The sequence below is a fragment of the Salmo trutta genome, chromosome 22 (genome assembly GCF_901001165.1).
Source record: "Salmo trutta chromosome 22, fSalTru1.1, whole genome shotgun sequence".
Classification (NCBI taxonomy): Eukaryota; Metazoa; Chordata; class Actinopteri; order Salmoniformes; family Salmonidae; genus Salmo; species Salmo trutta.
The window spans coordinates 49988043-50008550 of record NC_042978.1 but is presented as its reverse complement, the minus strand read 5'-3'; the positions used below and the strand labels follow the sequence as shown (position 1 = coordinate 50008550).

General features: G+C 47.3%; 1 protein-coding gene and 1 long non-coding RNA gene across 6 annotated transcripts in view; both read right to left on the bottom strand.

Moving 5' to 3' along the window:
- The window catches only part of LOC115158899 (lipoma-preferred partner homolog), a 357166-nt gene that overhangs the window by 91236 nt on the left and 245422 nt on the right, over positions 1–20508 (bottom strand). The window lies entirely within an intron of this gene.
- Positions 10912–11272, bottom strand: LOC115158902 (uncharacterized). Its single transcript, XR_003868774.1, has 2 exons — positions 11047–11272; positions 10912–10942 (listed from the first exon to the last, which is right to left on the bottom strand). It is a non-coding gene; the product is annotated as an uncharacterized LOC115158902 (long non-coding RNA).

The following is a 20508-nucleotide window of genomic DNA, read 5'->3' as shown; positions in this document are numbered from 1 at the left end:
TATGCAAATAATCATTTCACTGTGCCATTTATACCTTCTGTATCTTGTGCATGTGACAAACAAACTTAGATTTGATTTGATATAGTGTGTGTTTAACAGAGACGGTAATGTGAATAACAACATGACCTGCATCAAAGTCAGATTAGGAAACAGGCCAAGGACTAGATAGTGTATTTTTACCTGGAGTTTTTCCTTATTGTAGGTTATGACTTTCACCCCTTTTAGTCTTGAAATCTTTGGTTGTTTTAGTACATGTGAATCCTTAAAGAGACGGATGGGTGTAAGGCTTTAGAGGGTGTAAACGATGTTGAATTAGTGTAGACAAAGAAGAGCTCTCCAGTAGGTGTACCAAAACATTCACAGGCCATTTACTCAAAAGTGAGGTTACAAGTTTATCAACTTTCAAAGCATAATAACTTTCCCAATGTGCCGCAACTGCAGTCTAAGATATACAATTTTCTAGCTCTGAGTCTCTACTTTTATCCAATGCAAAAAAAATAAAAAATAAATAAAAAACACCACTTCAAATTTTGCTACATAAGACCAAATACAGGTGGTGGGTCAGAAATGCCTTATTAGGCTCAGGTCTACAGTGCCTTTGTATTCACCTTTTAGAAACACCAGTTTGACCAGAGTCCGTGTCTTCAGGCTCATGCAATGGTCCCTGGAGAGCAGTAGAGAATACCCTCTACGAGCTTGTAGAGCCACTGGGGATGCTAAACATCCTTCAGGCCACTCTTGCCAGGCTGGGCAGAGATGCTGTGTATATATATATATTTTATAGTTAGGCATAAAGGTTTTTGGGCAAAATAACCCTTTCATAACGGAATGCTGCTTGAAAGAGGTAATATGTGATCATAGCCTATTTTATAGATTATATACAACGAAAATGAACAAAACTTTTAAGAGATCAGATTTGTTGTCGTTTATAAATACTTTGCTACAATCACACTTAGCTAGCTACCCACCTCGTTCCGTTCTGTTAGAATGTTCACAAATTATACAATCATGCTTTCAGGATACGTGTCTTTTCAGATTCCACAATGATTCCTGAGTTGTGGACACTACATCACCACACTCCCTCTCTTGCTCTTGGCCCTCTTCATCATCTTTGTAAGTCACGTTGATTTTGCACCTGTATGTTTCATCAGTTTCTTTATGAAAATATGTAGAGAACCCCATTACAGTAGCTAAAGCAAGGGGCTATAGCAGCACACAAGTAGACTACAGATGCATGCTGGGCCGGGCGCCCTGAGCTCCTGAAGTGAGGTAAGTGCTACTGGAGCAAAATTGGAGTGGGCGAGAAGGCCGATGCTCCAGCCGTTAGGAAACTCCCTCTGACGCTCCAGCCTTTAGGAAACTCACTCTGACGCTCCAGCCTTTAGGAAACTCACTCTGACGCTCCAGCCTTTAGGAAACTCACTCTGACGCTCCAGCCTTTAGGAAACTCACTCTGACGCTCCAGCCTTTAGGAAACTCACTCTGACGCTCCAGCCTTTAGGAAACTCACTCTGACGCTCCAGCCTTTAGGAAACTCACTCTGACGCTCCAGCCTTTGGGAAACTCACTCTGACGATCCAGCCTTTGGGAAACTCACTCTGACGCTCCAGCCTTTAGGAAACTCACTCTGACGCTCCAGCCTTTAGGAAACTCACTCTGACGCTCCAGCCTTTAGGAAACTCACTCTGACGCTCCAGCCTTTAGGAAACTCACTCTGACGCTCCAGCCTTTAGGAAACTCACTCTGACGCTCCAGCCTTTAGGAAACTCACTCTGACGCTCCAGCCTTTAGGAAACTCACTCTGACGCTCCAGCTTTTAGGAACTCACTCTGACGCTCCAGCCTTTGGGAAACTCACTCTGACGATCCAGCCTTTGGGAAACTCACTCTGACGCTCCAGCCTTTAGGAAACTCACTCTGACGCTCCAGCCTTTAGGAAACTCACTCTGACGCTCCAGCCTTTAGGAAACTCACTCTGACGCTCCAGTCTTTGGGTAACTCACTCTGACGCTCCAGTCTTTGGGTAACACACTCTGACGCTCCAGCCTTTAGGAAACTCACTCTGACGCTCCAGCCTTTAGGAAACTCACTCTGACGCTCCAGCCTTTAGGAAACTCACTCTGACGCTCCAGCCTTTAGGAAACTCACTCTGACGCTCCAGCCTTTGGGAAACTCACTCTGACGCTCCAGCCTTTAGGAAACTCACTCTGACGCTCCAGCCTTTAGGAAACTCAATCTGACGCTCCAGCCTTTAGGAAACTCACTCTGACGCTCCAGCCTTTAGGAAACTCACTCTGACGCTCCAGCCTTTAGGAAACTCACTCTGACGCTCCAGCTTTTAGGAAACTCACTCTGACGCTCCAGCCTTTGGGAAACTCACTCTGACGATCCAGCCTTTGGGAAACTCACTCTGACGCTCCAGCCTTTAGGAAACTCACTCTGACGCTCCAGCCTTTGGTAACTCACTCTGACGCTCCAGCCTTTAGGAAACTCACTCTGACGCTCCAGCCTTTGGTAACTCACTCTGACGCTCCAGCCTTTAGGAAACTCACTCTGACGCTCCAGTCAAATCGGACACGCTCCGCTCCAGCTCCGCTCACATACTCTGGTGGAAAACTACCCAGCTAGCATATTTGGTTCCTTCGAAGTTGTGGAAATGTAGGTTTTTGTATTTGGAACAAAGCCATATGTTTCCTGACTGGTAAAGCAACAGTGTTTTTTTGTTCATTCTGGAGCAGAAGTAAAAATTTGCAGCTTCATCCACCCGGCTAAACTCATCGTGACCTTCCAGAACACAACACATTTTCCACTGACAAGGAGGTAGACTTCTTCGAGAAGAAAATCAAGCCCAACACACAAGGGAACAAAGTTTTAAAATCACCATCTTGGGTAAAGGCGAAGACCAAGAAGACAGAATCACTTTCCTTAAATGTATCCATGCTGGAAAGAAAATTCCCTTTATTAATGTGTACGTTCCAAATTCATATGATCCTACGTCTAGACTCCAAGTGGATCAATTAGAAGATGAGAAGGAGATGGGACAGTGGAGATGGGACAGTGGAGATGAGACAGTGGAGATGAGACAGTGGAGATGAGAAGGAGATGGGACAGTGGAGATGAAGGAGATGGGACAGTGGAGATGAGAAGGAGATGGGACAGTGGAGATGAAGGAGATGGGACAGTGGAGATGAGAAGGAGATGGGACAGTGGAGATGAGAAGGAGATGAGACAGTGGAGATGAAGGAGATGGGACAGTGGAGATGAGAAGGAGATGAGACAGTGGGGGGAATCAAATGGGCTGAGTTGTGAGGGTGAAGTAGGGAGGGAGGAGTTGTGAGGGTGAAGTAGGGAGGGAGGAGTTGGGAGGGTGAAGTAGGGAGGGTGGAGTTGGGAGGGTGAAGTAGGGAGAGTGGAGTTGGGAGGGTGAAGTAGGGAGGGAGGAGTTGGGAGGGTGAAGTAGGGAGGGAAGAGTTGGGAGGGTGAAGTAGGGAGGGAGGAGTTGGGAGGGTGAAGTAGGGAGGGAGGAGTTGGGAGGGTGAAGTAGGGAGAGTGGAGTTGGGAGGGTGAAGTAGGGAGGGAGGAGTTGGGAGGGTGAAGTAGGGAGGGAAGAGTTGGGAGGTGAAGTAGGGAGGGAGGAGTTGGGAGGGTGAAGTAGGGAGAGTGGAGTTGGGAGGGTGAAGTAGGGAGAGTGGAGTTGGGAGGGTGAAGTAGGGAGGGAGGAGTTGGGAGGGTGAAGTAGGGAGGGAAGAGTTGGGAGGGTGAAGTAGGGAGGGAGGAGTTGGGAGGGTGGAGTAGGGAGGGAGGAGTTGGGAGGGTGAAGTAGGGAGGGAAGAGTTGGGAGGGTGAAGTAGGGAGGGAGGAGTTGGGAGGGTGAAGTAGGGAGGGAGGAGTTGGGAGGGTGAAGTAGGGAGGGAGGAGTTGGGAGGGTGAAGTAGGGAGAGTGGAGTTGGGAGGGTGAAGTAGGGAGGGAGGAGTTGGGAGGGTGAAGTAGGGAGGGAGGAGTTGGGAGGGTGAAGTAGGGAGGGAGGAGTTGGGAGGGTGAAGTAGGGAGAGTGGAGTTGGGAGGGTGAAGTAGGGAGGGAGGAGTTGGGAGGGTGAAGTAGGGAGAGTGGAGTTGGGAGGGTGAAGTAGGGAGGGAGGAGTTGGGAGGGTGAAGTAGGGAGGGAGGAGTTGGGAGGGTGAAGTAGGGAGGGAGGAGGTGGGAGGGTGAAGTAGGGAGGGAGGAGTTGGGAGGGTGAAGTAGGGAGAGTGGAGTTGGGAGGGTGAAGTAGGGAGGGAGGAGTTGGGAGGGTGAAGTAGGGAGAGTGGAGTTGGGAGGGTGAGTAGGGAGGGAGGAGTTGGGAGGGTGAAGTAGGGAGAGTGGAGTTGGGAGGGTGAAGTAGGGAGGGAGGAGTTGGGAGGGTGAAGTAGGGAGAGTGGAGTTGGGAGGGTGAAGTAGGGAGGGAGGAGTTGGGAGGGTGAAGTAGGGAGGGAGGAGTTGGGAGGGAGGAGTTGGGAGGGTGAAGTAGGGAGGGTGGAGTTGGGAGGGTGAAGTAGGGAGGGAGGAGTTGGGAGGGTGAAGTAGGGAGAGTGGAGTTGGGAGGGTGAAGTAGGGAGGGAGGAGTTGGGAGGGTGAAGTAGGGAGGGTGGAGTTGGGAGGGTGATGGGAAATACGTCAAGGCGGCACAGAGGTTAAAACCTTTCTACTCTGACACATTCCACTAGTAATGTTATGACACACACAAGTAACAGCATCTACATCTGAAAGAAGTCACTCCTCAGAAATATGCCGAGGGCGACTAACTGACTAACTGAGTAATATGCAAATGCAGTCAACCAGAGTATCTAGGACAATGCACAAAGCTGTCTGAAAGAAGCAAGCCCATTTAATACATTAACTTGGGAGGGAGCTTTCATTGTCTTTTAAAGAAATACACACATCGGCATTAGAGCACGCCTCTGTGGGCTCAAACTTTTCCTCTGACCCAATTACCTCGGTTAATGTTCCTCTGACTCGCTCCTACCTTCCTCTGACTGAGAAACTACAGCTAGCTGCTCTGTCTGTCCTTAAAGTAGCTAGCTGCTCTCTCTGTCTGTCCTTACAGTAGCTAGCTGCTCACTCTGTCCTTACAGTAGCTACCTGCTCTGTCTGTCCTTACAGTAGCTAGCTGCTCACTCTGTCTGTCCTTACAGTAGTTAGCTGCTCTCTCTGTCTTTACAGTAGCTAGCTGCTCTGTCTGTCCTTACAGTAGCTAGCTGCTCTCTCACTCTGTCCTTACAGTAGCTAGCTGCTCACTCTGTCCTTACAGTAGCTAGCTGCTCTGTCTGTCCTTACAGTAGCTAGCTGCTCTCTCTGTCCTTACAGTAGCTAGCTGCTCTGTCTGTCCTTACAGTAGCTAGCTGCTCACTCTGTCCTTACAGTAGCTAGCTGCTCTTTCTGTCCTTACAGTAGCTAGCTGCTCTCTCTGTCCTTACAGTAGCTAGCTGCTCTCTCTGTCCTTACAGTAGCTAGCTGCTCTGTCTGTCCTTACAGTAGCTAGCTGCTCACTCTGTCCTTACAGTAGCTAGCTGCTCTCTCTGTCCTTACAGTAGCTAGCTGCTCTGTCTGTCTGTCCTTACAGTAGCTAGCTGCTCTCTCTGTCCTTACAGTAGCTAGCTGCTCACTCTGTCCTTACAGTAGCTAGCTGCTCACTCTGTCCTTACAGTAGCTAGCTGCTCACTCTGTCCTTACAGTAGCTAGCTGCTCACTCTGTCTGTCCTTACAGTAGCTAGCTGCTCACTCTGTCCTTACAGTAGCTAGCTGCTCACTCTGTCCTTACAGTAGCTAGCTGCTCTCTCTGTCCTTACAGTAGCTAGCTGCTCACTCTGTCCTTACAGTAGCTAGCTGCTCACTCTGTCCTTACAGTAGCTAGCTGCTCTCTCTGTCCTTACAGTAGCTAGCTGCTCTGTCTGTCCTTACAGTAGCTAGCTGCTCTCTCTGTCCTTACAGTAGCTAGCTGCTCTCTCTGTCCTTACAGTAGCTAGCTGCTCTGTCTGTCCTTACAGTAGCTAGCTGCTCACTCTGTCTGTCCTTACAGTAACTAGCTGCTCTCTCTGTCTGTCCTTACAGTAGCTAGCTGCTCTGACTGTCTGTCCAAACAGTAGCTAGCTGCTCACTCTGTCCTTACAGTAGCTAGCTGCTCTGTCTGTCCTTACAGTAGCTAGCTGCTCTGTCTGTCCTTACAGTAGCTAGCTGCTCACTCTGTCCTTACAGTAGCTAGCTGCTCTGTCTGTCCTTACAGTAGCTAGCTGCTCACTCTGTCCTTACAGTAGCTAGCTGCTCTGTCTGTCCTTACAGTAGCTAGCTGCTCTCTCTGTCCTTACAGTAGCTAGCTGCTCTCTCTGTCCTTACAGTAGCTAGCTGCTCTGTCTGTCCTTACAGTAGCTAGCTGCTCACTCTGTCCTTACAGTAGCTAGCTGCTCTCTCTGTCCTTACAGTAGCTAGCTGCTCTGTCTGTCTGTCCTTACAGTAGCTAGCTGCTCTCTCTGTCCTTACAGTAGCTAGCTGCTCACTCTGTCCTTACAGTAGCTAGCTGCTCACTCTGTCCTTACAGTAGCTAGCTGCTCACTCTGTCTGTCCTTACAGTAGCTAGCTGCTCACTCTGTCCTTACAGTAGCTAGCTGCTCACTCTGTCCTTACAGTAGCTAGCTGCTCTCTCTGTCTGTCCTTACAGTAGCTAGCTGCTCACTCTGTCCTTACAGTAGCTAGCTGCTCACTCTGTCCTTACAGTAGCTAGCTGCTCACTCTGTCCTTACAGTAGCTAGCTGCTCACTCTGTCCTTACAGTAGCTAGCTGCTCACTCTGTCCTTACAGTAGCTAGCTGCTCTCTCTGTCCTTACAGTAGCTAGCTGCTCTCTCTGTCTGTCCTTACAGTAGCTAGCTGCTCACTCTGTCCTTACAGTAGCTAGCTGCTCTCTCTGTCCTTACAGTAGCTAGCTGCTCTGTCTGTCCTTACAGTAGCTAGCTGCTCACTCTGTCTGTCCTTACAGTAGCTAGCTGCTCTGACTGTCTGTCCAAACAGTAGCTAGCTGCTCACTCTGTCTGTCCTTACAGTAGCTAGCTCCTCTGACTGTCTGTCCAAACAGTAGCTAGCTGCTCACTCTGTCCTTACAGTAGCTAGCTGCTCACTCTGTCCTTACAGTAGCTAGCTGCTCACTCTGTCCTTACAGTAGCTAGCTGCTCACTCTGTCCTTACAGTAGCTAGCTGCTCACTCTGTCTGTCCTTACAGTAGCTAGCTGCTCACTCTGTCCTTACAGTAGCTAGCTGCTCACTCTGTCTGTCCAAACAGTAGCTAGCTGCTCTCTCTGTCCTTACAGTAGCTAGCTGCTCACTCTGTCCTTACAGTAGCTAGCTGCTCTCTCTGTCCTTACAGTAGCTAGCTGCTCTCTCTGTCTGTCCTTACAGTAGCTAGCTGCTCACTCTGTCCTTACAGTAGCTAGCTGCTCTCTCTGTCTGTCCTTACAGTAGCTAGCTGCTCTGTCTGTCCTTACAGTAGCTAGCTGCTCTGTCTGTCCGTTCAGTAGCTAGCTGCTCTGTCTGTCCTTACAGTAACTAGCTGCTCTCTCTGTCCTTACAGTAGCTAGCTGCTCACTCTGTCTGTCCTTACAGTAACTAGCTGCTCTCTCTGTCTGTCCTTACAGTAGCTAGCTGCTCTGTCTGTCTGTCCAAACAGTAGCTAGCTGCTCACTCTGTCCTTACAGTAGCTAGCTGCTCACTCTGTCCTTACAGTAGCTAGCTGCTCTCGCTAGCTGCTCACTCTACAGTAGCTAGCTGCTCTCTCTGTCCTTACAGTAGATAGTGCTCTCTCTGTCCTTACAGGTAGCTAGCTGCTCACTCTGTCCTTACAGTAGCTAGCTGCTCACTCTGTCCTTACAGTAGCTAGCTGCTCTCTCTGTCCCTTACAGTAGATAGCTGCTCTCTCTGTCCTTACAGTAGCTAGCTGCTCACTCTGTCCTTACAGTAGCTAGCTGCTCTCTCTGTCCTTACAGTAGCTAGCTGCTCTCTCTGTCCTTACAGTAGCTAGCTGCTCACTCTGTCCTTACAGTAGCTAGCTGCTCACTCTGTCCTTACAGTAGCTAGCTGCTCTCTCTGTCCTTACAGTAGCTAGCTGCTCTCTCTGTCCTTACAGTAGCTAGCTGCTCACTCTGTCCTTACAGTAGCTAGCTGCTCACTCTGTCTTACAGTAGCTAGCTGCTCTCTCTGTCCTTACAGTAGCTAGCTGCTCACTCTGTCTGTCCTTACAGTAGCTAGCTGCTCTCTCTCTCTGTCCTTACAGTAGCTAGCTGCTCTCTCTGTCTGTCCTTACAGTAGCTAGCTGCTCTCTCTGTCTGTCCTTACAGTAGCTAGCTGCTCTCTCTGTCTGTCCTTACAGTAGCTAGCTGCTCTCTCTGTCTGTCCTTACAGTAGCTAGCTGCTCTCTCTGTCTGTCCTTACAGTAGCTAGCTGCTCTCTCTGTCTGTCCTTACAGTAACTAGCTGCTCTCTCTGTCTGTCCTTACAGTAGCTAGCTGCTCACTCTGTCCTTACAGTAGTTAGCTGCTCACTCTGTCCTTACAGTAGCTAGCTGCTCTCTCTGTCTGTCTTTACAGTAGCTAGCTGCTCTCTCTCTCTGTCCTTACAGTAGCTAGCTGCTCACTCTGTCTGTCCTTACAGTAGTTAGCTGCTCACTCTGTCCAAACAGTAGCTAGCTGCTCACTCTGTCCAAACAGTAGCTAGCTGCTCACTCTGTCCTTACAGTAGCTAGCTGCTCTGTCTGTCTGTCCTTACAGTAGCTAGCTGCTCTCTCACTCTGTCCTTACAGTAGCTAGCTGCTCACTCTGTCCTTACAGTAGCTAGCTGCTCTCTCACTCTGTCCTTACAGTAGCTAGCTGCTCTCTCTGTCTGTCCTTACAGTAGCTAGCTGCTCTCTCTGTCTGTCCTTACAGTAGCTAGCTGCTCACTCTGTCCTTACAGTAGCTAGCTGCTCACTCTGTCCTTACAGTAGCTAGCTGCTCACTCTGTCCTTACAGTAGCTAGCTGTTCACTCTGTCCAAACAGTAGCTAGCTGCTCACTCTGTCCTTACAGTAGCTAGCTGCTCTCTCACTCTGTCCTTACAGTAGCTAGCTGCTCTCTCACTCTGTCCTTACAGTAGCTAGCTGTTCACTCTGTCCAAACAGTAGCTAGCTGCTCACTCTGTCCAAACAGTAGCTAGCTGCTCTCTCACTCTGTCCTTACAGTAGCTAGCTGCTCTCTCTGTCTGTCCTTACAGTAGCTAGCTGCTCTCTCTGTCTGTCCTTACAGTAGCTAGCTGCTCTCTCACTCTGTCCTTACAGTAGCTAGCTGCTCTCTCACTCTGTCCTTACAGTAGCTAGCTGCTCTGTCTGTCCTTACAGTAGCTAGCTGCTCACTCTGTCCAAACAGTAGCTAGCTGCTCACTCTGTCTGTCCTTACAGTAGCTAGCTGCTCTCTCTGTCCTTACAGTAGCTAGCTGCTCACTCTGTCCTTACAGTAGCTAGCTGCTCACTCTGTCCTTACAGTAGCTAGCTGCTCACTCTGTCTGTCCTTACAGTAGCTAGCTGCTCACTCTGTCCTTACAGTAGCTAGCTGCTCTCTCTCTCTGTCCTTACAGTAGCTAGCTGCTCTGTCTGTCTGTCCTTACAGTAACTACTGTAGCTATATCTTCTCTCTCCCCTTACAGCAACTACTGTAGCTAGCTGGGACATTTTGAAACTCTTCCAAGACTCTTCATGAATATTTTATGTGTAGTGGTGTCTTATAAATGATGAGGTTTCTTCCAGCTGACATTATCAGGTTAAAAGTCTCCATTCTCTAACCACTCTTTTCTTATCATCCGACAAAGACTATAGAACAGAACGGGAGAAGAGAAGAGGCTCTCAAGAGTGTTCAAAAGTTATGGATGACGTCCACCACGAACCTTCAACTGAGTTCTGAGTTCTTGGTATTAAAAAAATCTCTGAAAAATACTGATTGTGATCAAATTAAAATATCAACATAATGCCTTTTTACCATCGAATGTCATTTTCTACAACAACAAAAAGGACTCAGCCCTCGTTGAGATTTGACATGTTAAAATATTAAGCTAAGACACGGAACTACATTTCAGAGCGGCTGTACACTTACAGAAGATAGTCAAGTATCATCATCACTTACATTAAATAATGCAGAGCACCTCGTCCTTTTCAATAATTCAGCTAGGTGTCCTGGTTTGTCCTGGTTTGGCCAGGTTTGGTGTGGGTCTGAACACAACCATTGTGACAGTAGATAGACAGAGAGTGAGTTGTGACAGTAGATAAACAGAGAGTGAGTTGTGACAGATAGACAAACAGAGAGTGAGTTGTGACAGAGACACAGAGTGAGTTGTGACAGTAGATAGACAGAGAGTGAGTTGTGACAGTAGATAGACACAGAGTGAGTTGTGACAGTAGATAGACACAGAGTGAGTTGTGACAGTAGATAGACAAACAGAGAGTGAGTTGTGACAGTAGATAGACAAACAGAGAGTGAGTTGTGACAGTAGATAGACAAACAGAGAGTGAGTTGTGACAGTAGATAGACACAGAGTGAGTAAGTTCTTGTGTAGCAGAGCTACAGCCCAGGGCAAAGCTGTGGTTGAGCCAAAATGGCTCCCTATTCGATACTACTTTTGACCAGGACCAGTGCACCATATAAGGGAATAGGGTGCCATTTGGGTCTCAGCCTGTGTGAGTGGCTTCCTGCTTTCTTTTAGATTTCAACAGAAGGCAGAAGAACACAGGATACCTACGCAGAACCTAAGTGTATTAGATATAACAGATGATGACATTGAAAGAAAAGATTTCAATCTACTCTGCCTCTTTCAGGAAAAACAACTCTCTCTCTCTCTCATCCCTCTCTCTCATCTCTCTCTCTCTCTCTCTCAGCTTTGTACTGCTGTTCAGTACTGACCTTACTGTAACTTACTGTAAAATACTGTAACATATTATAGTACTGACAGTAACAGTACTGACCTTACTGTAACATATTATAGTACTGAAAGTAACAGTACTGACCTTACTGTAACATACTGTAACATATTATATTACTGACAGTAACAGTACTGACCTTACGGTAACATATTACAGTACTGACAGTAATAGTATCGACCTTACTGTAACATATTACAGTACTGACCTTACTGTAACATATTATATTACTGACAGTAACAGTACTGACCTTACTGTAACATACTGTAACATATTATATTACTTACAGTAACAGTACTGACCTTACTGTAACATATTACAGTACTGACCATACTGTAACATATTACAGTACTGACAGTAACAGTACTGACCTTACTGTAACATATTATATTACTGACAGTAACAGTACTGACCTTACTGTAACATATTACAGTACTGACAGTAACAGTACTGACCTTACTGTAACATATTACAGTACTGACAGTAACAATACTGACCTTACTGTAACATATTATATTACTGACAGTAACAGTACTGACCTTACGGTAATATATTACAGTACTGACCTTACTGTAACATATCATATTACTGACAGTAACAGTACTGACCTTACTGTAACATATTACAGTACTGACAGTAACAGTACTGACCTTACTGTAACATATTACAGTACTGACAGTAACAGTACTGACCTTACTGTTACATATTATATTACTTACAGTAACCGTACTGACCTTACTGTAACATATTACAGTACTGACAGTAACAGTACTGACCTTACTGTAACATATTACAGTACTGACCTTACTGTAACATATTACAGTACTGACAGTAACAGTACTGACCTTACTGTAACATATTATATTACTTACAGTAACCGTACTGACCTTACTGTAACATATTACAGTACTGACAGTAACAGTACTGACAGTAACAGTACTGACCTTACTGTAACATATTATATTACTGCCAGTAACAGTACTGACCTTACTGTAACATATTATATTACTGACAGTAACAGTACTGACCTTACTGTAACATATTACAGTACTGACCATACTGTAACATATTATATTACTGACAGTAACAGTACTGACCTTACTGTAACATATTATATTACTGACAGTAACAGTACTGACCTTACTGTAACATATTACAGTACTGACCATACTGTAACATATTATATTACTGCCAGTAACAGTACTGACCTTACTGTAACATATTATAGTACTGACAGTAACAATACTGACAGTAACACTAGAGGAGGGGTCTGAGTTGGTACCTCTGATGCTAAACGTTCCTCCGGACATCACTGAGACAGACTGTAATGGTAATTTAGTTCAATTCAACCCTCTGGACCAATAGAAACCTACAATAGACTGATTTAAATTAGGAGCTCAAAGACATTAGCTACTGTAGCGACACCAATACACTTTGTTATAGAGAAAGGGAGAGGGAAGGAGAAAGAGAGAGAGAGGGGGAGATAGGGAAAGAGAGAGAAAGAGAGAGAGCAAGTAGGAGGGAGGTAGAGAGAGGGAGAGACAAAGAGAGAGAGAGAGAGAGAACGAAAGATCATCAGAGAGTCCCATTCTGATTAATCTAGTTAATTACTAGCCCTGGGGTTCTCTCCTCCGCTCGCCCTCTTCCCCCTTGTGCCCTTCCTTCCCAAAGAAGAGCATTGAAATGTAATCAGATTCATTGTAATTACAGAGTTACGGAGCTCCTGTGATCTTGGGCCTGTCCTACCCTAGCCCTCCAAGGCCTGGCTCTACACTCCACAGCATCCCTCTGATCTGAGACCTGTCCTACCCTAGCCCAACACAGGCTACTTCCAAAATGTCACACTATTCCCTATATAGTGCACAATTTTTTTCATTAATTTGACATGTTTCTTTATTGTTTTTGGGACATATTTCTCTGGTGAAAAGTTGTGTACTATATAGGCTGTAAACGGTGTCAAATGGCTAGCTAGTTAGCGGTGGTGCACGCTAGTAGTGTTTCAATCGGGTGACGTCACTCGCTCTGAGACCTTGAAGTAGTTGTTCCCCTTTGCTCTGCAAGGGCCGCGGCTTTTGTGGCGCGTCAGTTGTTGATGTGTGCAGAGGGTCCCTGGTTCCAGCCCAGGTTGGGGCGAGGAGAGGGACGGAAGCTAAACTGTTACAAGGGCAAAGGGGGCTGTGTGAGACACCGCGCTGTACTACACTATACTACACCGTAGTCCAGTTTGTGTACATTAGGGAATCAGCAGAGAGCCAGAGGGCTCTGTTAATCGAGTGGAGAGAGTAGTTTCTCTCTTTATAATGAGTTCCACAGTTCATAGTTCATACTAACTTTCACTCCTCTTCTGACCTTCCTTACTCACTCTCCCTCCCTCCAGCTCTCCTCTTCGTCCCTCTATCTCTGTCTCCCTCCCTCCCTCTCTCTCTCTCTCTCTCTCTCCTCTTCGTCCCTCTATCTCTGTCTCCCTCCCTCTCTCCTCTTCGTCCCTCTATCTCTGTCTCCCTCCCTGTCTCTCTCTCCTCTTTATCCCTCTATCCCTCCCTCCCTCCAGCTCTCCTCTTCGTCCCTCTATCTGTCTCCCTCCCTCCTTCTCTCTCCTCTTCGTCCCTCTATCTCTGTCTCCCTCCCTCTCTCCTCTTCGTCCCTCTATCTCTGTCTCCCTCCCTGTCTCTCTCTCCTCTTTATCCCTCTATCTCTCCCTCCCTCCAGCTCTCCTCTTCGTCCCTCTCTCTGTCTCCCTCCCTCCCTCCCTCTCTCTCTCTCTCTCTCCTCTTCGTCCCTGTCTCCCTCCCTCTCTCCTCTTCGTCCCTCTATCTCTGTCTCCCTCCCTGTCTCTCTCTCCTCTTTATCCCTCTCTCTCTCCCTCCCTCCAGCTCTCCTCTTCGTCCCTCTATCTCTGTCTCCCTCTCTCCTCTTCATCCCTCTCTCTGTCTCCCTCCAGCTCTCCTCTTCGTCCCTCTATCTCTGTCTCCATCCCTCCCTCCAGCTCTCCTCTTCGTCCCTCCATCTCCCTCCCTCCCTCTCCTTCTTCTCCTCCTCCTCCCTCCCCCAGCCCTGAATGTAAGCTGCGGAGGCAGACGTTATCTCTGATTGTGTGACTCAGCTGCATCACATCAGATATGACCCAGTTAGCGACTCCTCTCTTCCCCGTGGCCCCGTTCGTTCAAGACGCAAGCCCCGGAGACCACTGGCCTTAGTCATGGTAGGATTAGCCGTCTGGAATTCTGGCAAATGCCAGAAGGGCCGGACCATCTTGTAATGGGATGGGTTGGTCCAAATTGACCACAGCAATGTATATAAAGAATAATACTGGTGGACACGGCGGCCCGATTTTCAGAGTTCCTCTGTCCAGTGTCTGTGTTCTTTTGCCCATCTTTTCTTTTTATTGGCCAGTCTGAGATATGGCTTTTTCTTTGCAACTCTGCCTGAGGTTGAGACTGGGGTTTTGCGGGTACTATTTAATGAAGCTGCCAGTTGAGGACTTGTGAGGCGTCTGTTTCTCAAACTAGACACTCTAATGTACTTGTCCTCTTGCTCAGTTGTGCACCGGGGCCTCCCACTCCTCTTTCTATTCTGGTTAGAGCCAGTTTGCGCTGTTCTGTGAAGGGAGTTGTACACAGCGTTGTACGAGATATTCAGTTTCTTGGCAATTTCTCACATGGAATAGCCTTCATTTCTCAGAACAAGAATAGACTGACAAGTTTCAGAAGAAAGTTCTTTGTTTCTAGCCATTTTGAGCCTGTTATCGAACCCACAAATGCTGATGCTCCAGATACTCAACTAGTCTAGAGAAGAATTAGTCTTTTAAAATGATCAACTTGGATTATCTAACACAACGTGCCATTGGAACACAGGAGTGATGGTTGCTGATAATGGGCCTCTGTACGCCTATGTAGATATTCCATAAAAACTCTGCCGTTTCCAGCTACAATAGTAATTTACAACATTAACAATGTCTACACTGTATTTCTGATCAATTTGATGTTATTTTAATGGACCAAAACATTTGCTTTTCTTTCAAAAACAAGGATATTTCCAAGTGACCCCAAACTTTTGAACGGTAGTAAATATTTATATCTCTACACACAGTACCAGTCAAAAGTTTGGACACCAACTCATTCAAGGGTTTTTCTTTATTTTTACTATTTCCTACATTGTAGAATAATAGTGAAGACATCAACACTATGAAATAACACATATGGAATCATGTAGTAACCAACAGAGTGTTAAACAAATCTAAATATATTTTATATTTGAGATTTTTCAAAGTAGCCACCCTTTGCCTTGATGACAGCTTTGCACACTCTTGGCATTCTCTCAACCAGCTTCATGAGGTAGTCAACTGGAATGCATTTCAATTAACAGGTCTGCCTTCTTAAAAGTTAATTTGTGAAATTAATTTTCTTCTTAATGCATTTGAGCCAATCAGTTGTGTTGTGACAAGGTTGGCTGAAATGCCAGGGTTTAATTTTTGTCCCAGTCTGCCCCTGGCCTTAGTTTGCAAACAGATACATGTGTGTGTGCATGCATGGTATCGCAGCAAGGCTTCACGGGCACGCGCACACACACACACACGTGCACGCACACACACACGCTCCCTTGTCAGAAAGGAGGGCAACTCTGCATAGAAAGCCATCTGGCTGAAAGTGACTGGGTCATCCTGCCTAACTGAGCCAGGGGATTCTTCCGACGACCTGATCTGTGTCTAATGCTCACCAATGAAGATCTTTACCCTGTGTGAGAGAAGACCAACGTGAAGCTAAAATTCCCTTAATATCGGTTAAATACATACAGTACAATAAAACACCTCCACAAGTCACTGTATTATAATAATGGGATTGCTTATGGCTGATTTAAAGCTTCAAATCACCTGGTGAATGTAAACACAGTGAGCAGTTAGACTGACTGGGTAGAGACCTATTCAGCATGACCATAGAGACTGACTGGCTTTAGACCTATTCAGCATGACCATAGAGACTGACTGGCTAGAGATCTATTCAGCATGACCATAGAGACTGACTGGCTAGAGACCTATTCAGCATGACCATAGAGACTGACTGGCTAGAGACCTATTCAGCATGACCATAGAGACTGACTGGCTAGAGACCTATTCAGCATGACCATAGAGACTGACTGGCTAGAGATCTATTCAGCATGACCATAGAGACTGACTGGCTAGAGACCTATTCAGCAATGACCATAGAGACTGACTGGCTAGAGACCTATTCAGCATGACCATAGAGACTGACTGGCTAGAGACCTATTCAGCATGACCATAGAGACTGACTGGCTAGAGACCTATTCAGCATGACCATAGAGACTGACTGGCTAGAGATCTATTCAGCATGACCATAGAGACTGACTGGCTAGAGACCTATTCAGCATGACCATAGAGACTGACTGGCTAGAGATCTATTCAGCATGACCATAGAGACTGACTGGCTAGAGACCTATTCAGCATGACCATAGAGACTGACTGGCTAGAGACCTATTCAGCATGACCATAGAGACTGACTGGCTAGAGATCTATTCAGCATGACCATAGAGACTGACTGGCTAGAGACCTATTCAGCATGACCATAGAGACTGACTGGCTAGAGACCTATTCAGCATGACCATAGAGACTGACTGGCTAGAGACTATTCAGCATGACCAAAGAGACTGACTGGCTAGAGATCTATTCAGCATGACCATAGAGACTGACTGGCTAGAGACCTATTCCGCATTGACCATAGAGCTGACTGGCTGAGACCTATTCAGCAATGACCATAGAGACTGACTGGCTAGAGACCTATTCAGCATGACCATAGAGACTGACTGGCTAGAGACCTATTCAGCATGACCATAGAGACTGACTGGCTAGAGACCTATTCAGCATGACCATAGAGGCTGACTGGCTAGAGACCTATTCAGCATGACCATAGAGACTGACTGGGTAGAGACCTATTCAGCATGACCATAGAGACTGACTGGGTAGAGACCTATTCAGCATGACCATAGAGACTGACTGGCTAGAGACCTATTCAGCATGACCATAGAGACTGACTGGCTAGAGACCTATTCAGCATGACCATAGAGACTGACTGGCTAGAGACCTATTCAGCATGACCATAGAGACTGACTGGCTAGAGACCTATTCAGCATGACCATAGAGACTGACTGGCTAGAGATCTATTCAGCATGACCATAGAGACTGACTGGCTAGAGACCTATTCAGCATGACCATAGAGACTGACTGGCTAGAGACCTATTCAGCATGACCATAGAGACTGACTGGCTAGAGACCTATTCAGCATGACCATAGAGACTGACTGGCTAGAGATCTATTCAGCATGACCATAGAGACTGACTGGCTAGAGACCTATTCAGCATGACCATAGAGACTGACTGGCTAGAGACCTATTCAGCATGACCATAGAGACTGACTGGCTAGAGACCTATTCAGCATGACCAAAGAGACTGACTGGCTAGAGATCTATTCAGCATGACCATAGAGACTGACTGGCTAGAGACCTATTCAGCATGACCATAGAGACTGACTGGCTAGAGACCTATTCAGCATGACCATAGAGACTGACTGGCTAGAGACCTATTCAGCATGACCATAGAGACTGACTGGCTAGAGACCTATTCAGCATGACCATAGAGACTGACTGGCTAGAGACCTATTCAGCATGACCATAGAGGCTGACTGGCTAGAGACCTATTCAGCATGACCATAGAGACTGACTGGGTAGAGACCTATTCAGCATGACCATAGAGACTGACTGGCTAGAGACCTATTCAGCATGACCATAGAGACTGACTGGCTAGAGACCTATTCAGCATGACCATAGAGACTGACTGGCTAGAGACCTATTCAGCATGACCATAGAGACTGACTGGCTAGAGATCTATTCAGCATGACCATAGAGACTGACTGGCTAGAGATCTATTCAGCATGACCATAGAGACTGACTGGCTAGAGACCTATTCAGCATGACCATAGAGACTGAGGCCAGGGGCAGAGTGGAAGAGGAGAGGGCCGGGGGGGGGGGGGGGGGGGTGGGGGGGCTGAGTGGACGAGGAGAAAAACAGAGAAGAGGAGAGGAAAGGAGGGCCGGAGGGGGGGGTCCAGGGACACAGAGGTGGAATAGGAGAGAACAGGGGGAGAAGGGGAATAGGGGAGAACAGGGGGAGAAGGGGAATGGGGGAGAACAGGGGGAGAAGGGGAATGGGGGAGAACAGGGGGGGAAGGGGAATGGGGAGAACCGGGGGAGAAGGGGAATGGGGGAGAACAGGGGGAGAAGGGGAATGGGGGAGAACAGGGGGAGAAGGGGAATGGGGGGGAGAACCGGGGGAGAAGGGGAATGGGGGAGAACCGGGGAGAAGGGGAATGGGGGAGACAGGGGGGAGAAGGGGAATGGGGGAGAACAGGGGGAGAAGGGGAATGGGGGAGAACCGGGGGAGAAGGGGAATGGGGGGAGAAAGGGGATGGGGGAGAACAGGGGGAGAAGGGGGAATGGGGGAGAACAGGGGGAAGAAGGGGAATGGGGGAGACCAGGGGGAGAAGGGGAATGGGGGAGAACCACCGGGGAGAAGGGGGAATGGGGGGAGAAGCCGGGGGGGAGAAGAGGGAATGGGGAGAATTGTGGGGGAGAAGGACATGGGGGAGAACAGGGGGAACCGGGGGAGAGACAGGGGGAATGGAGAAGAAACCGGGGGAGAAGGGGAATGGGGGGAGAACAGGGGGAGAAGGGGAATGGGGGAGAACAGGGGGAGAACAGGGGGAGAAGGGGAATGGGGGAGAACAGGGGGAGGAGGGGAATGGGGGAGAACAAGGGGGGAGAACAGGGGGAGAAGGGGAAATGGGGAGAAACAGGGGGAGAAGGGGAAATGGGGGAGAACAAGGGGAGAAGGGGAATGGGGGAGAACAGGGGGAGAAGGGGAATGGGGGGAGAACAAGGGGAGAAGGGGAATGGGGGAGAACTGGGGAGGAAGGGGAATGGGGGAGAACAGGGCCAGGCGGTGGTGGAGGCAGTGTGGAGAGGGCCAAATGGAGCTTTAAAGAGAGGAGCAGAGCAGAGGGACACCATTCTCTCTGAGAACAGAGGATGAACAATGTCTACAAGCACAAAGCACATGATGAAAGATCATTCATGAGCTCTTTTGATTCAAATACCTTTAAATAAAATACTGTACATTGACGTTAGTGCTTCTTCCCCCCTATGGGCCCAAATACAGTATGCGACTAGCATAAGAAATGGCCGTTAATGAGCAGTTTCCTTCTAAACCACAGAACACCATAATGACATTAACATTAGGAGGGAGGGAGAGAGAGAGTACTCACACACACACCGTACCGTTGTACTTAAACAACATATAGTTCTCATGACTTCTGCAGAATGACCAGATCACTAAACTGGTTTCTGTCAGGAAGCCCTCCCACAATGCAAAGTGAGAGTTTGGAAAGACTCTCTGGCATCAGAGTTGAAAATGGACTGAGGAGAACCTTGAGCATCAAAAAACATTGTGAAAGAATTACGTGTGTGAGAGAGAGAGAGAAATAGGGAGGGAGAGAAATAGGGAGGGAGAGAAATAGGGAGGGAGAGAAATAGGGAGGGAGAGAAATAGGGAGGGAGAGAAATAGGGAGGGAGAGAAATAGGGAGGGAGACAAATAGGGAGGGAGACAAATAGGGAGGGAGAGAAATAATGAGAGAGAGAAATAGGGAGGGAGAGAGAAATAGGGAGGGAGAGAAATAGGGAGGGAGAGAAATAGGGAGGGAGAGAAATAGGGAGGGAGAGAGAAATAGGGAGGGAGAGAAATAGGGAGGGAGAGAAATAGGGAGGGAGAGAAATAGGGAGGGAGACAAATAGGGAGGGAGACAAATAGGGAGGGAGAGAAATAGGGAGGGAGACAGAGGGAGAGCGAGAGAGAGAAAGAGACACATCACTAGCTTCTATAGCCACAAAGTCATAATTATGGCTAAACCCTGCCTAATTCTACCATTTCTCTTGTTCGCATTTTATTTTAAACCTTAAACACACTGCTAATCTTATGCCTAACCCTAACCCTGAATTAAGACCAAAAAGTCATTTTCTTGTTTTGTTTTTTTAACAATACAGCCAATTTTGACTTTGTGGCTGTGGTAACTAGTGACACGCCTAACTTGGTGAGACAATCCAACATCCTGGAGATGGTGAATGGATGACACTGGTAGCTGGTAGTTGACTATTTGACACATAGGAAAAGCTTTGGCTGCAGCCCTCTGACATGGAGGAGAAGATTGTGATCCTGATAATGCCTTGTGTTTTAGATGGGATCCATGGTATGACTACGGTATGCAGTTGCTCTGTACTTATAGTGAAGGAGACCTGGGCTTGAGCCCTGGTTGGTCACACAGACAAAGACGACAGGCAGTGGGTAGGGAGTCGTTCATCAGTTTTACTAAAGTACTTGGTAAAACATTTTTTATTTATTTTTATTTCACGTCATTATTACATTCTGTCATAAAGAGCACATGTTGAGCTTCATAACAACCTTCATCTCAAGATGTTAAATAAAAAAG